Source organism: Pipistrellus kuhlii, unplaced genomic scaffold (assembly GCF_014108245.1).
Source record: "Pipistrellus kuhlii isolate mPipKuh1 unplaced genomic scaffold, mPipKuh1.p scaffold_m20_p_5, whole genome shotgun sequence".
In the NCBI taxonomy this organism is placed as follows: domain Eukaryota; kingdom Metazoa; phylum Chordata; class Mammalia; order Chiroptera; family Vespertilionidae; genus Pipistrellus; species Pipistrellus kuhlii.
Genome location: NW_023425551.1, coordinates 45,483,788 through 45,498,628, shown reverse-complemented (window position 1 = coordinate 45,498,628; position 14,841 = coordinate 45,483,788).

Below are 14,841 nucleotides of genomic sequence, written 5' to 3'. Positions count from 1 at the left end.
ATGGAGATAGTAATTGTACCCAGGCCATGGGTCTTAGCAAAGATTTAGTAGAATGCTTAGCATAGTACCTGAGTCAAAGAATGTACTCCAACCATTAGTTATTAGTTTTCATCCCTACATTAATGAGACCACAAGGCATATACAAGTTTCTGCATTTCTCATGCAAATCCTACAGCCATTCTAATTTTAAGAATGTACCCATTTTGTTTATTTTATTTCTTCAGTCTTTTGTGTTTATGTGTAAATATTAATTATTGCTTGCCTACTGCTTATAGATTTAAAGATATATTTAGTCAATGATGAGAACTTCTTTTAAATTTTAGCTTTAAAAATTTTATCTTATGAGATGCCTACTGACATGCATTTTAAAATTCTTTTACTGAGTTTCTTTTTTCTCTTTCACCCTGTGGAGTATGTTTATTGATTACAAATGTTAATTTAAGCTCTCTGCTGAGGGATGGAAGGAAAGCTATAGGTCAGACCATGTACTTCACCTGAGTGGTTATGTAGACAGCAGTCATAACCACTGCTGTGTGTGAATCTTCAGCCACACAAGTGGGAAGTATGCTTATACACGGAGAGGGCAGAATCACAGCATGCAGTTTGAGTTGGGATAACTGCAGGGTTGTGTCAGGATCATAAGACTTTTCTGTCTAAAGGAAGTTAATAAAAAGAGTATTATAGTAAGTCCCTTGTGATTTTGAACAGACCACTTTAAAATAAGCTTTAGCATGAACTAATAGGAAAAAAATGAATAGAGGGATATCAGGATTGCTGAGGCTCGGAGTCCGGAACAACAGCCCAAGGCAGTCATGAAAGCATGACTGTTCCTGCAACCAGTTCAGAAGGAATTGATTCAGGCTGATTTATTGAGCAGGGTGGGTTTGCTTCCCTGGGTGGTTGTCCCGATGGATTTGAAGAACAAAGCCACGGACAAAGGGTGATGGGTGAAAAGTACAGAAACTTTACTGAAAGTAGACACTAAAACCGAATTCTGAATTCTAAGCCTCAGACTCTGCCCCTCCTGGATGGACAGAGGGGCCCCTGAGAAGGGTGAGTGCTGCCCCTTTGTCTTGAGGCATTAACTAGGCTGCAGTTCTTTGGCTGAACCTGACCCCTTCTTATTGGCCCTGCTGCATAGAATTAGTGTTCAAGCTCAAAGCCCACGTGGTGTCCCCCCACCTGCTCTCCCCTCACTTGTTGGCTGGAGTCACTGTTGACTTATCTTAACAGCTCTCCCAGTTGTGTTGGCAGAGAAAGCCTATCTTTCAGCTCTCCCAGCTACTCAGGTCAGGGCTACTTTTGGCCAAACTTACGGTTACTTTAATTGCTCAGGCCAGAGTTACCCCTGTCTGTCCTCGGTTTATGGCTGTCTTAATTGCACAGGCCAGATATATTTCTATTTGCCTGTGGCATTGCTTTGTCCTCTTACTTGTTGGTTGGAGTCATGAGTTGGTTTCTTCAAGTCTCATTCCTTCCCATGGACCATTTTCATTCCTAAAACTCCCCTATCCTGCCTACTTTACTCCTAAAACTCCTTTCAGAATTAGCTCACAGATAAAACAGAAGAGACTTCATTTATCAGTGATTTCAATATGCTTACCAGCAGTAGCTAGGATGAGAGCTGGAGACTATGAAAGTAACACAGACCCCAGAAATAACCCAGGGCTACTGCTGCAGTTGGTCTTGGTCTTGGTTTTGGCATTATTTGAGAAGTAGTGGCCAGTCTGATTATAAATTTCAGGTGGAAAATAAGCAGCAAGAATATTCAAGGAAGTTCCGATAATAAGTGCACGTGGACACTCGCCTTTTCACTACATGCCAATAGACACTGACACAGCAGTTCTGGGGTGTGCACAGACACTAGGACCAGTGGCATAGAATGGGGTTTCTGACTAAACTGTAAAGGGATTAGGAAAATAGGGATGCTGTCCCAAACTATATTCAATTTTGAAGCTCCTTAATGTAACATGAATTTAGCTTACGGTGAGATGGCAACTTAAAGTAGTAAAAAGGGGATGACTTATTCAATTAATGGTTTGGTGCAAATGGATAGTGATTGAGGACAGAAATTATCGAATCCTATCTCACAATACATCAAAATATATTCCAGGTAAATCAAAAGTTTAAAAGTAAAATTGAAACTGCAAAAGAATTAGAGGAAACTATTTGAGGATGTTTTTAGTAAATCAGATTGAAAAAGGCCTTCTATGTTTGGCACAATCTAGACGAAATAAAGTATGAATAAAAAGGTTTGTTTTTTAATTCTGTTAGGTCAAAATTTATAAGCAAAGCCAAAACACCACAACCCAGAGAAAAATATTTGCATCTCCTAACAGAGACAAAAAGGCTAATTTCTCTACAATAAAAAGAACTTCTGAGAATAAGAAATAAACAATCCTATAGAAAAATAGACTAAAAATATAAATAGAAAAAGAATCAAACATTAAACTTAATGGAAAAAATGTTCTAGTCATTCAAAAGAAATGCAAATTAAAATTACATCAAGAATTCATTTTCTATCAGATTAATATGTTTAAAAATAATAAAAATTATAACCCACATTGTAAAATTGTTATATAAATGTGCCAAAAAATGTTTCCTCATTGCTAACAATAATTGTTAATGCTGAGAAAAGGGTGAATTAGTTTCACTGATTCCAAAGACATTTACTGAGCATACTATGTATAAGATACTGAAATTTTAAAAAATTTAACAAGATATATCTCTTCTTTAACACAATAATATGTTAGATGAATGTAAATATAACTCTGTCTTTCAGAACTAATTAGTAGCAAAGGTACATAATCCTTATTATGGTTAGCAAGCAGCTGATTTTATAAAGCACCAATGCTGGGTATTTGTTTTTTAGCAAAATATCAGTAGGTATCATGTGACAATTATGACCCTCAGAAAAGATTCAAAACTGTTTTAGGATCCAAAACTACATTAAATAGGTAAAGATAAGTGTAGATTAGATGTAGAAAGGAAAAATTACACTTGATTTACCTCTGAATTCTTGCAAAAACACTTTCTTGTTTTTGTGTGTTGTCTTTTTTAATATCAAAAAGTATGGAGACTAATATAAGAAACATCTATACATTCTATAACCCAGAATTAATAAATGTCAATATTTGGTCACTGTCCTAATCAATTCAAGGTGCTATAACAGATTGCTATAGACTTGGTGTTTTAAACAACAAATGTTTATTTCCACAGTTCTGGAGGCTGTGTCTGGTAGAGCCATTTCCATGACTGTAAACAGCTATCTTGTCATTGCATCCTCACATGGTAGAGAGCAGAGAGGAAGCAAACTCTAGTGTCTCTTATTATAAGGGCACTAATCCCATTCATGAGGGCATCATCCTTATAACCTTAGTACCTCACAGAGACCCACCTCCTAATATCATCACATTGAGGATTAGGATTTCAACACATGAATTTGGGGAGGGGGAAGCACACATTGAGTCCATAGCATTGTCATGTTTGATTTACATGTTTAATAACAAAATATTACAGATAAAAAAGCTTATGTGACTGTTCCACAATTAGATTGGTTGCTATGATGTGCACTGACCACCAGGGGGCAGATGCTCAATGCAGGAGCTGACCCCTGGTGGTCAGTTCACTCCCACAGAGGGAGTGCCTCTCAGCTGACTGACCGGCGCCAGATGCAGGGCTCACAACTGGCTGCTGCAGTCCAGAGACCACAGCGGAGCAACAGCAAGCCTACCGAGTAGTGGCAGGTGCAGAGGGGCCAGAATGAGCAGGAGCGGCAGGCGGCATTGGATGCTGAGAGACCCCCACCGGTGCACAAGTCCATGCACCAGGCCTCTCATAAATAAAATATAAAGTTTAAATAGATGCTATTATTGTACAAATTTTTCTGCAGCTTGCCTTTTTTTCACCTAACATTACATTTTTGAGATCTATCCATGTTGGTACATGTCACTTTTATTACCTAGAGAGAAGTGAAATCATAATTTTAATTTATTTTTCATAAGGAAACCATGTAGAATTGGAATTGGATTACTTGCCAAATGCCCTCAAACATTAAGATCAAGTCCTCCAGGTTCCCCAAGGCACTGTAGCAAACTCATAGCTGAAGCACAATAGTTTTATATTTCCAGGGAAACAATGACATTTGTCAGATCCCACACAAACTTCTATTATTAAGTTGTTTAGACCTGTTAGGTACTTGTTTTGGCCTAGATCCAAAACAGTTCACTACTGTACTTCTTTTGACCATGAAAAAATTATGGAGACACCAAAGTCATTGGGAACTGAGAAAGTTTAGAATCTCTGCATTAAGAACAAGAAACTTATTTATCTGTGTTCTCTATCAGGTCCCATTACTGGTGTACAACTAAGGAATTACAGACAGAGCACCTCAGAGAAACTGACCAGCCTTGCTGACCTAAGTCTACTTCCTTCATAAAAATAGTAGGTGATGATATGGAGCATCTAGAAGGAATACTTGAGTGTTTTCTTCTTTATTTATCCAATGGCCTAAATGAGTGTCTGAATTGCTTCACATATATAATTTTCACCAAAAATGCCCTCAGCGTTAGCCAAGTGGCTCAGTAGGTTGGAGCATCATCCCATACACCAAAAAGTGGCAGGTTTGATTCTCAGTCAGGGAACATATCTAGGTTTTTGGTTCAATCCCAGGTTGGGGCACATGCAGGAGGCAACCAATCGATTTTCTCTCACATTGACATTTCCTTCTCCCTATTTCTCTACCTAATGAAAGAGTAACATACTAATTGACCATACCTTTGCAACGCCCACCAGCCAATCAGGAGTGAGTATGCAAATTAACCCGACAAAGATGGTGGGTTGATTTGCATACACAGACTTCCAGTGGCCAGGGGTGGGGCAGGTGTTCCACACCACCCCAGCCTCTCAGGGCCTCTGGGTTCCTGGCTGGAGTGGAAAGGCTGTCTGGCCAGAGCGAAGGCGGTGCCCGCAGCCAGGGGAAGGAAGGCCCATTCTTGCATGAATCTTCGTGCCTCTAGTAAATCAATAAAGACATATCCTCAGGTGAGGATTTTAAAAACAGTCCCTCAGACTATGATAAAATGTAAAAGTTAACTGTTTATTTGTACTAGAGTTGAGAGTTTAGGGAGGGCTATGGGTATTGAATGATTACAACTGAATAGGGGAAGGAGGCCCTCAGGCATGTTTTTATTGAATAACAAATCAACCAACTTTTGCTCACAAGCCCTATTTCTGAAGATTTAACCTAGAAGCCACCACTTCCCAGAGACTAGGAACTCAGCTTGAGGAGTTGATTGAATACATTACCATATCTCAGCACGGCGCTACCATCAGGGACCCTGAGTTAGGGATTCTTACAATTGTGCGTAGACACCAGGAGGGCTATGCGGACACTGAGGCTTTCTGCAGAGGGAGAAGCTGACTGATCAGGCAGGAGAGCGACTCCCGCGCTCCATCCTGGGCACGTCTGCACGGGTTCCCCTCCTCTCCCAGGACAGAGGGGCCTCCCCCACGCCATGACTCTGTTTTACAGAATCTCAGCTTAGTATTTCTGCCACCATAAACATTCCAATTTAACAGGAAAAAAAGGACTGTCCTTTTAGAAAAGGCCACAAGGATAGGTTATGTAAACTTTAAAAGGAAATATGAAAATGTTTGGGTTTGAGGGGAAATTGCTGACTTTGAAAAGGAAAACAAAAAAGCTAGCTTTGAAAAGAAATGGCTTTTGAATTTTAACAAAATGATTTTATGTTGCTAAGAAATCTGAGCTGAGTGTATACTACGTTTTCTTCCCGAGTAAGTGATGTCCACCACCTCCCAGAAGGCCATCCGGGATCATCTAAGGCCGCCATGCAGGAGCGTGGAGACATTAGTGGATCAGATGTCTTTAGGCTTAACATAGTACCAACTGCATTTTAAAATAAATGATTATATAACCTATTTCTATTCTGTAGAAATGATGGGCGCTTCCAAAAAAAATATCATTAACTATATTTTCTTTCCATTATAAATGGATTCAAATGTAATTTTATTCCAGGATGTTAATATCACATTTTATGAGCCATTGCAGAGTAATACATACTTTGGAGTGTTTTGGATGACTGAAATGTGAAACTAAAGCCAGCCTCGAGGTCATGTAATAGTTCTGCAAAACCTAAAGCCATCTTAAAGGTCAGCATCACTCATCCATAGTCCTGTTTGCCTGGGCCTTTGGTGACTGCAGTGTCGGATAAGTGCCTATGGCAGATGTTTTTCCTTTCCCCCCCGAGGTTAGGACTTTAAAGAAATACCTAGCAGAGGCGTGTCCATCATCATGTCATCAATGCTAAGGTAAAGCCCGGTACTAAATAAGGAATGTGCTTTGACTCTAAAAATGGAATAAAAATGGAAGTGTAAATATTTTAAAAGTGAATTTTTTTCAGATCTTAAATAGGGAATGTAGGCGGGAGACAGTAGGTTTGATCATGGAAAACCTATGGTGTGCTGGGTTCATGGGGACTAAGGGAACATGTCGGATGGCAGTGGGAAATAATGGATTCGTAAACGATAGTAATGACAACATGCCAAATCGGGGGAGTGCCCATGGAGGTGTTAACAAAACAGTGTAGGAGTTCAGAGAAATGTAATGGCTAGTTTTGATCTGGGCCTTGAAGGGACCAGTCCAATCCTTTTGGCAGATTTGGTAAGAAGAAGGGAGAGTAATTTAAGCAGAGAAATTTATGAGAAGGGCACTGTCCGGAAAATGTAATCTGGGATGGTACATTAAGGGGGTCATGAGAAAGAAGGCTGAAAAGAGCGGTCAGAGTTAGTCATGGAGGCGTTCCAACACCATGCTACAGAACTGGGAACATGATCAAGAGCATCTTTAAAATGGATCAGAGGAAAATCAGAAAATAAAGAACAAATCCAACACATGATACTCCAAATTCATAGTGCAGGAAACTCTTCTGTTCAGTCAAGAGATGCTTGCCTGTTCAGACAAAGAAAAGAGGATGAAAGCTTTTTGCTGTCCTTACCCATTTTTGTAATTTGGAACTGTTTGCTAAGGGGGTTTTGAGAGGACCTAAAGCTGAACAAAATAACACATGTGAAAGCTTCGCAAACAAGTTCTATTTACTTAATTCTTTCTTCTCAAGTGAGAGAGAAGGAGGGTGAGGTTGGCGGGGGAGGGAGATGGGAGAGGAAAACAGGAGAAGGAAAGATGGAGATAAAAGGGCGGCAGAGTGCAGGAGGCCGAGAGAGTGGGTCCACAGGAGAGAGGCCCGGGCGGGCAGGGAATGCAAACAGCTGGGAGGAAGCTGCAGAGGGTTCTCTCCTGAGCCCCCTTCCCTGTGCCAGCAACTTCCTCTTTCCTTCCTCACTGGCTCTGTCTCTCAAGTTCTGAGCTGGGCATTCTTGCTGCTCTCTAAATCCAGGGATAAAGAAACCTAAGGGTTATATTTAGGTCATGATGACAAGTCTCTCAATGGCCTGCTTCTGCAACAGGCTTCTTCATAGGTGTGTGATTTACTGCAAAGTCATTTCACTTTTCAAAATGTCTTCATCATCTCCATTGGTCATCAGTCTGTCCTTCCGTTCTTCATCTTCCTTCCTCCTCTGTCTTCCCTGTGCCCTTCTTCTATCTCCCTTTGGGCTTCTAGTTAATGTAGGACAAACGTTCTTATTCTTGTTTTACAGATCCGATGAGGTAAAATGGTTCTAGGGTCTTCCTGAGTAAGTGATACGCATCTCCCAAATGATCATCTGTGCCCATTATGATGTCACCTTTGTAGAAACTTGAGGACGTGGGTAGGTCAGATGTCTAGGGAATCAGTGGAATCTATCTGGAATCTTGATTAAAAAAACAAACAAACAAGAAAAAAACAACAACCCAGTTTTATTTAAAGATCAATGGTTATATAACCTACTTCTGCTTTTCTTTGTAGTTAAAGGGTATTAGGTTGAATCAGAAGATCTAAATTTTAATAGTAATAATGATATTAGCCAAGAAAAATAGCTGTTTAGAAATGTATATTTCAGACACTGTGCTAAGGCCCTTACATATATTATTTCCTTTCAACTCCACCACAACTGTATGAGGTCAACACTATTTTCTGATGTGATGTAACTAAGGTTTAGAGGGCTTAAATAATTTGGCCAAGAATTTTAGTTTACTTTATCATTCATACTATTTACAGCCTCTTTTGGGTCTCTTATTTCTTCATCCCTAAAATAAAATCACTAAGGTGATTTGAAAAACAATGAAGATATAGTTTATGCGTGAAAATAATGGGGGCTGTCACACTATGTCAGGGGTTGCTAAACTTTTTCTGTAAAAGGTCACATATGAAATAGTCTAGGCCAGTGGTCAGCAAACTGCGGTTTGCGAACCACATGATGCTTGCAAGCCACGGTTTGCTACTCTGTTGACTAATGAGTTTGCCAACCTCTGGCCTAGGCTTTGCATGTAGGCTCTGTTGTAACTACCGTATTTTTCGGACCATAAGACGCTCCGGACCATAAGACGCACCAGTTTTTAGAGAAGGGAAATGAAGAAAAAAAGATTCTGAAACAAATAGTGTCCTAAAGTATTTTATGTGCATTAAAACCCAACATCACAGTCATAAACACATGTAATCAACCCTGTAAAGTAAACAGCAGCATTTAGAACCATTTTAGAGCCGTGCAAGCACACAGAGACCACACAGAGCCGGGCAAGTAAAAAACCTTTTTTTTTAAAGTATATGTGTAGGCTATATTTGGACCATAAGACGCAGGGACTTTTCCCCCCCACTTCTGGGGGAAAAAGTGCGTCTTATGGTCCGAAAAATACGGTACTCCAACTCTACCCTCCCAGAGCAGAAGCAGTCTTGTAAGTACACAGATGAATATGGATGAGCAGGTCTGTGTTCAAGTCAGACTTTATTATGGACACTGAAATTGTCCATCTATAATAACAAAAGGTAAAGTGCTAATTATCAAACGTCTTCTGGATGTCATTTTAGACATCCTTCCTGGCTAAGCTGGGGCTGGAGGGAAGTCAGCCTGGGTCCTGGATGCTGGAGGGAAGCTGGTGCTGCTGGGGGAAGGAAAGCCTATTCTTGCACGAATTTTCACACATCGGGCCTCATAACTGAAGGCCCAGCAGGCACCCGGGACCCAGGCTTCCCTCACAGCCCCAGCTTCATCCGGAAGGTCGTCAGGAAGGATGTCCAGTTAATTAGCATATTATGCTTTTATTATTATAGATTAATGTGAATTTCAGATAGTTTTTATATGTCACAAAAGAGTATTGTTCTTTGCTGTTGGTTTTTTCCCCCCAACTATTTAAAATATGAAAACCATTCTTAGCTTGCAAGCCGTACAAAAACAGGAGGGGATGAATCTGGCCTGCAGGCTGTAATTGATGGGAAGCTATCACAGATATCAGCGTCTGTAGATTTTCTTAGAAAACAGATGCATGTATTAACTTGGCACACTATTTCTAAATGAGCAGGAAGGAAAGGTTTTTCGTCTATTTTCACCATAGCCACTGACTGGGAAGTGCCTCATACTTTTGGTGCGTGCCATATTATTGGGTCGGCAGCTAAGTAATTGCGGGTTTCACACATATGGCTTCAGTTGAATTTTTAGGTTTGCAGACGTAGTACAAATGTAAAACACATTTTGTTATTTGGTAGTTGGCTATTCAGCTGTTAATCAGTGAAAAAAGTTTTTTGATCTGTTTTGTAGTTTTCGTTTGGCGTTCGTTGAAAAATGGAAAATCAAAAGGAACATTTTCGTCATATTTTGCTTTTTTATTTCCACAAGGGAAAAACGCATTGCAAGCTCATAAAAAGTTATGTGCTGTTTATGGTGACGAAGCCTTAAAAGAACGGCAGTGTCAAAATTGGTTTGCCAAATTTCGTTCTGGTGATTTTTCACTCAAAGATGAAAAACGCTCTGGTCGTCCAGTTGAAGTTGATGACGCCCTAATCAAAGCAATAATCAATTCGGACTGTCACAGTACAACACGTGAGATTGCAGAGAAGCTTCAGGTATCACATACATGCATTGAAAATCACTTAAAACAACTTGGCTATGTTCAAAAACTCGATACATGGGTTCCTCACGAACTGAAAGAATCACAGTTAACGCAACGCATTAGCAGCTGTGATTTGCTAAAGAAACGTAATGAAAATGATCCATTTTTAAAACGACTGATAACTGGCGATGAAAAATGGGTTGTTTACAACAATATCAAGCGGAAAAGATCGTGGAGCAGGCCAGGTGAACCAACTCAAACAACATCAAAAGCTGATATTCATCAAAAGAAGGTTTTGTTATCAGGATGGTGGGATTACAAAGGAATTGTCTACTTTGAACTCTTACCACCCAACCGAACGATCAATTCTGATGTCTACATTGAACAACTAATGAAATTAAACAATGCAGTTGAAGAAAAGTGGCCCGAATTGACAAATCGAAAAGGTGTTGTATTCCATCATGACAATGCAAGGCCACACACATCTTTGGTCACTCGGCAAAAATTAATGGAGCTTGGTTGGGATGTTTTGCCACATCCACCATATAGTCCTGACCTTGCACCATCTGATTACTTTTTGTTTCGATCTTTACAAAACTCCTTGAATGGTAAAAATTTCAATAATGATGATGATGTCAAATCGTACCTGATTCAGTTTTTTGCTAATAAAAACCAGAAGTTTTTTGAACGTGGGATTATGATGCTGCCTGAAAGATGGCAAAAGGTCATTGATCAAAATGGGCAATACATTACAGAATAAAGTTATTTAGTTCCATGAAAAAATTGTCTTTGATTTTCTTTAAAAAATCCGCAAGTACTTAGTTGCCGACCCAATAGAAGTGATGCTGAGACATATAAGAATCTTCATGTCTGGGGACTAGTTGGGGTGGATTCAGTAGGGGCAAAGACCAAATTAGTCTCGTGGCAAAGTGCAGAAAAAGAAACGTCCAGGTAATGCATTGTTGCCAGATTCAGAGATAGTTGTTTTTTATTCTATTTTAAAAATATATATTTTATTGATTTTTTTATAGAGATGAAGAGAGAGGTATAGTAGAAACATCGATGAGAGAGAAGTATCAATCAGCTGCCTCCTGCACACTCCTCATTGGGGATGTGCCCGCAACCAAAGTACGTGCCCTTGACTGGAATCGAATCTGGGACCTTTCAGTCCGCAGGCTGACGCTCTATCCACTGAGCCAAACTGGTTTCGGCGAGACAGTTGTTTTTTAAAAAGAAAAAGAAAAGCATTAAACAAGCATTTAGTAAAACTAATGAATAGCTTTTGGGTAGTGACGGTTATGGGTTGGGTTCTCCTCCAGGTAGATAGGGCCCTGGCAGCAGGGGACAAACAGGTCTGGGGGCGACATCAAGTAGAAGTGATGACCAATGTACTTTCCTCAATATTTGTCTCCACATGCTCTCTTCCTGGTGTACTCGCCATCATTGTACTTCAAACGACAGTAACTGGAAACAAAAATGCCTATGACCACTGCCAAGTGCCTGTTCCCAGGCACGTGTGCACATGTATGAAGTGTTGTTGGGGTGTGTTCATGCATCTCCTTGGCGTCTCTAAGCTCTCAGGCATCATGGGGGGAGAACTCCTTTCGTCTCTTGCTACCCTGACTAAAAACGTGGTTTGTGGCCACCTACTGCTGCACATTAACTCTTTCGTACAGCCCTTAGACGTATTGTGTTATCCCTGCTGAGCCTTCAGAACAGGTCTCATTCCGGGAGGGAGAGGCTGGAGGGCAGGCAACTCCCCAAGAGAGCTCCTGTCCAGTGTCAGCGTCTGCGGAAGAGGCAGCCCCCCAGGCAGGCAGCAGAATTCAGAATTCTGCCTCACACCGCAGGGGAGACTCCGTCCTCCCCCCACCTCGCCCCCATCTCTCCCTGGGGTGGTGAACGCAGGAACGGAGCCTCCGCAGGAAGGAAGATCGGAGTCGCCGTGTTGTCCGGCCTTGGAGCGCAGGCCACATCTTGTAACCACATCGTGGGGCTCTTTGTTATGCTCTCTCTTTGTTTTATTGCCCTGGACGTTGACAAATTCTGGCTTAAGTGTTCCATTCTTGCTTCAGGACAGCTTGGGTTTTAAAAGCAAGCCAGTAAGCCCAGGTGTTAAAGGGGAGCGGTGCCCGCTGAGGCCAGCGCGGTGCTGGCAGTGGCCACCAGGGGGCTCCCCAGGGCCTGTCCCAGGCAGGAGGTGCTCCTGCCTGCACCTGGGCTACAAGGTGAGGAGCTGGTGTTTTCTGGGCAAGGCCACCATTTCAACCTAAATTAGGGGAGGAAATTGAAACTTTTACTGCATTCAACACAGGTCCTGCTCTTTCATGTATTACAAAAGAAATCAGGTAATGTTTTGTGAAACCCCCAGCCCTTGAAGTGGGTAAAATGAAAAAAGAGGGATAAATTTTAAATGTCTTCAATGTTGGTTTTTTTCCCCCCCTGAAAGGTTAGGGTGATTTCAGGAAAAAATTACAATTTTAAATGGAAACATCAATCAGTTGCCTCCAATACATACCCTGACCAGGGATCAAACCCACAGTCTAGGCATTATCCCCTGACCTGGAATCAACCCTGCAGTCTATGTGGTGTACCAGATGATGCTCCAACCTATTGAATCACGCCGGCCAGGGCTGTCTATATTATTTCCAGTAGCTGTATAATCTGCAGTTGAGTGCTATGCCATAATTTACTGAAGTATTCCAGCTATTAGTATAGCATCTTTTAAAGTTTTCACCATTTTAAATAACATTGGGACAAATACCTTTGAGTATAAAAATTGTTTGTATTGCATGTAATTTCTTCAGGAAAGGTGTCTAGATATAAAATGTCTGTGTTCTCTTTTTTTTAATGAACGAATGATCACTTGTCCCTGCATCATTTAGTGACAACCTTACGTTTACCACGGTTGTGTAATGCCAGATCTCCCATTGATCAAATGTTCTTAAATAAGTGGACCCATGGTTAGATTCCCTATGCTATGCTATTGGCCTGTTTGGGGAGAGGGGAGAGAAGGGGAGGGATGGCTGTTTTTAATCAAACTGCTGTCCAATAAGGCTGGCTATATGTCTGGTATGTTAAGACTGTTAGCTCAAAGCTTGCCAGTGCCAAATCCAAAAGCTTCCACACCCAATTGCCTTAAATATAGCCCACCTAGGCTTATTTTTTAACCATCGAGAGCCTGCCTGCTTTGTACAGCCCACAACACCTGCTAGCCATATATAAGACAACCTTGCAGCTTATCTGTGAAAGACCCCACCCCATTGCTTCCTGTGTCAGTCGCTCAGGCTGCTATAACACCAGAGGGAGGCGTACACAACAGGCATTGTTTCTCACCGTTCCAGAGGCTGGGGTGTCCGCGGTCAAGGTGGCAGCAGGGTCCAGGTCTGGTGAGAACTGTCCTCCTGGCTTGCAGATGGCCACCTTCTCAGTGTCCTCACATGGCAGGGGGTGGGAGATGGGAAGGGAGGTGGGCTGGAGGTGGGAGATGGAAGGGAGCTCTCTGGTGTCTCTTATTATGAGGCACTAGTTCTATCATGGGGTCTCCACCCTCATGACCTCCGCTAATCACCTCCCATATGCTCCACCTCCTAATGTCAACATATGAATGAGGCTAGGGGGTCACCCACAAACAGTCTATAACACTGCCCTTCAGCCTGAGTGGCTCAATGGTTGAGCATCGATGCAGGAACCAGGTGGTCATGGTTCAATTCCTGGTCAGGGCACGTGCCTGGGCTCGATCCCTGGTAGGGGTGTTCAGGAGGCAGCTGACTGATGATTCTCTCATCATTAATTTCTAAACTGGGCTCATTCTCTACATATAGTTAGCCCCCTCTCTCCATTATTTTATAATACACACACACACACACACACACAAGAGGCCTGGTGCACAAAATTTGTGCACCTGGGGGGGGGGTCGTTGTCTCTCAGCCTGGCCTGCACCCTCTTGCAATCCCAGAGCCCTTGGGGGATGTCCAACTGATGGTTTAGGCCCGTTCCCTTAGCGCTGCTGTGGAAGTGGGAAGGCTCCTGCCACCACCACTGTGCTTGCCAGCTGTGAGCCCAGCTTGTGTCTGAGTGGCATTCACCCTGTGGGAGCGCACTGACTACCAGGAGGCAGCTCCTGCATTGAGTGTCTGTCCCCTTGTGGTCAGTGCACGTTATAGCGACCAGTCGTTCTGCCTTTCAGTCAATTTGCATATTAACCTTTTATTATATAGGATAAAAGGCTAAGCGACCTTCTGACTGCCCTGTAGGTGTGACACGCACTGACCCCCCCGGGGGCAGATGCTCAAAGCAGGAGCTGCCATGATTTGCAGCGGGGTTGTTGGGTGACACACTCTGGAACTAGAGAGGAGGGAGCCGGAATCCGGGCTGTGTCATCTTGAAATCTGGGATCCCTGCGGGGGAGAGCTGGTTTCCGCCAGTCCAGGCCGAGGGACCCCACCTGCCAGAGGGACCCTGCTCACTCCGCAGACATCCTTCGAATATGCATTTTTCTCTTCTGGCATCTTGGATCATTCTCTTAGGAACTTGATTTGATCACAGGACTTGAAATTAAACTGCAATCCTTTTTACCTTTGTTTTTTAAAACTACTTTCACTTGGACTCATTTCTCAACACTACCACGCTTCGGTTTTCCCATCCTCTGCGAACAGGCTCCGCCTCTCCAGGACCCTCCTTTTTTTAAAATGCCTACAGGGTTCCCACGCTAGCAAGTTGATACCCTTGTTTAAGAAGTTTTGTGTTTAACACCCCTTAACCCTGAGGTGTAATGAACCTGGCTCTTTCTGATTGGGATCTGAGCATTTGTGGGGTTTTTTTGGTTTCTAAAATTC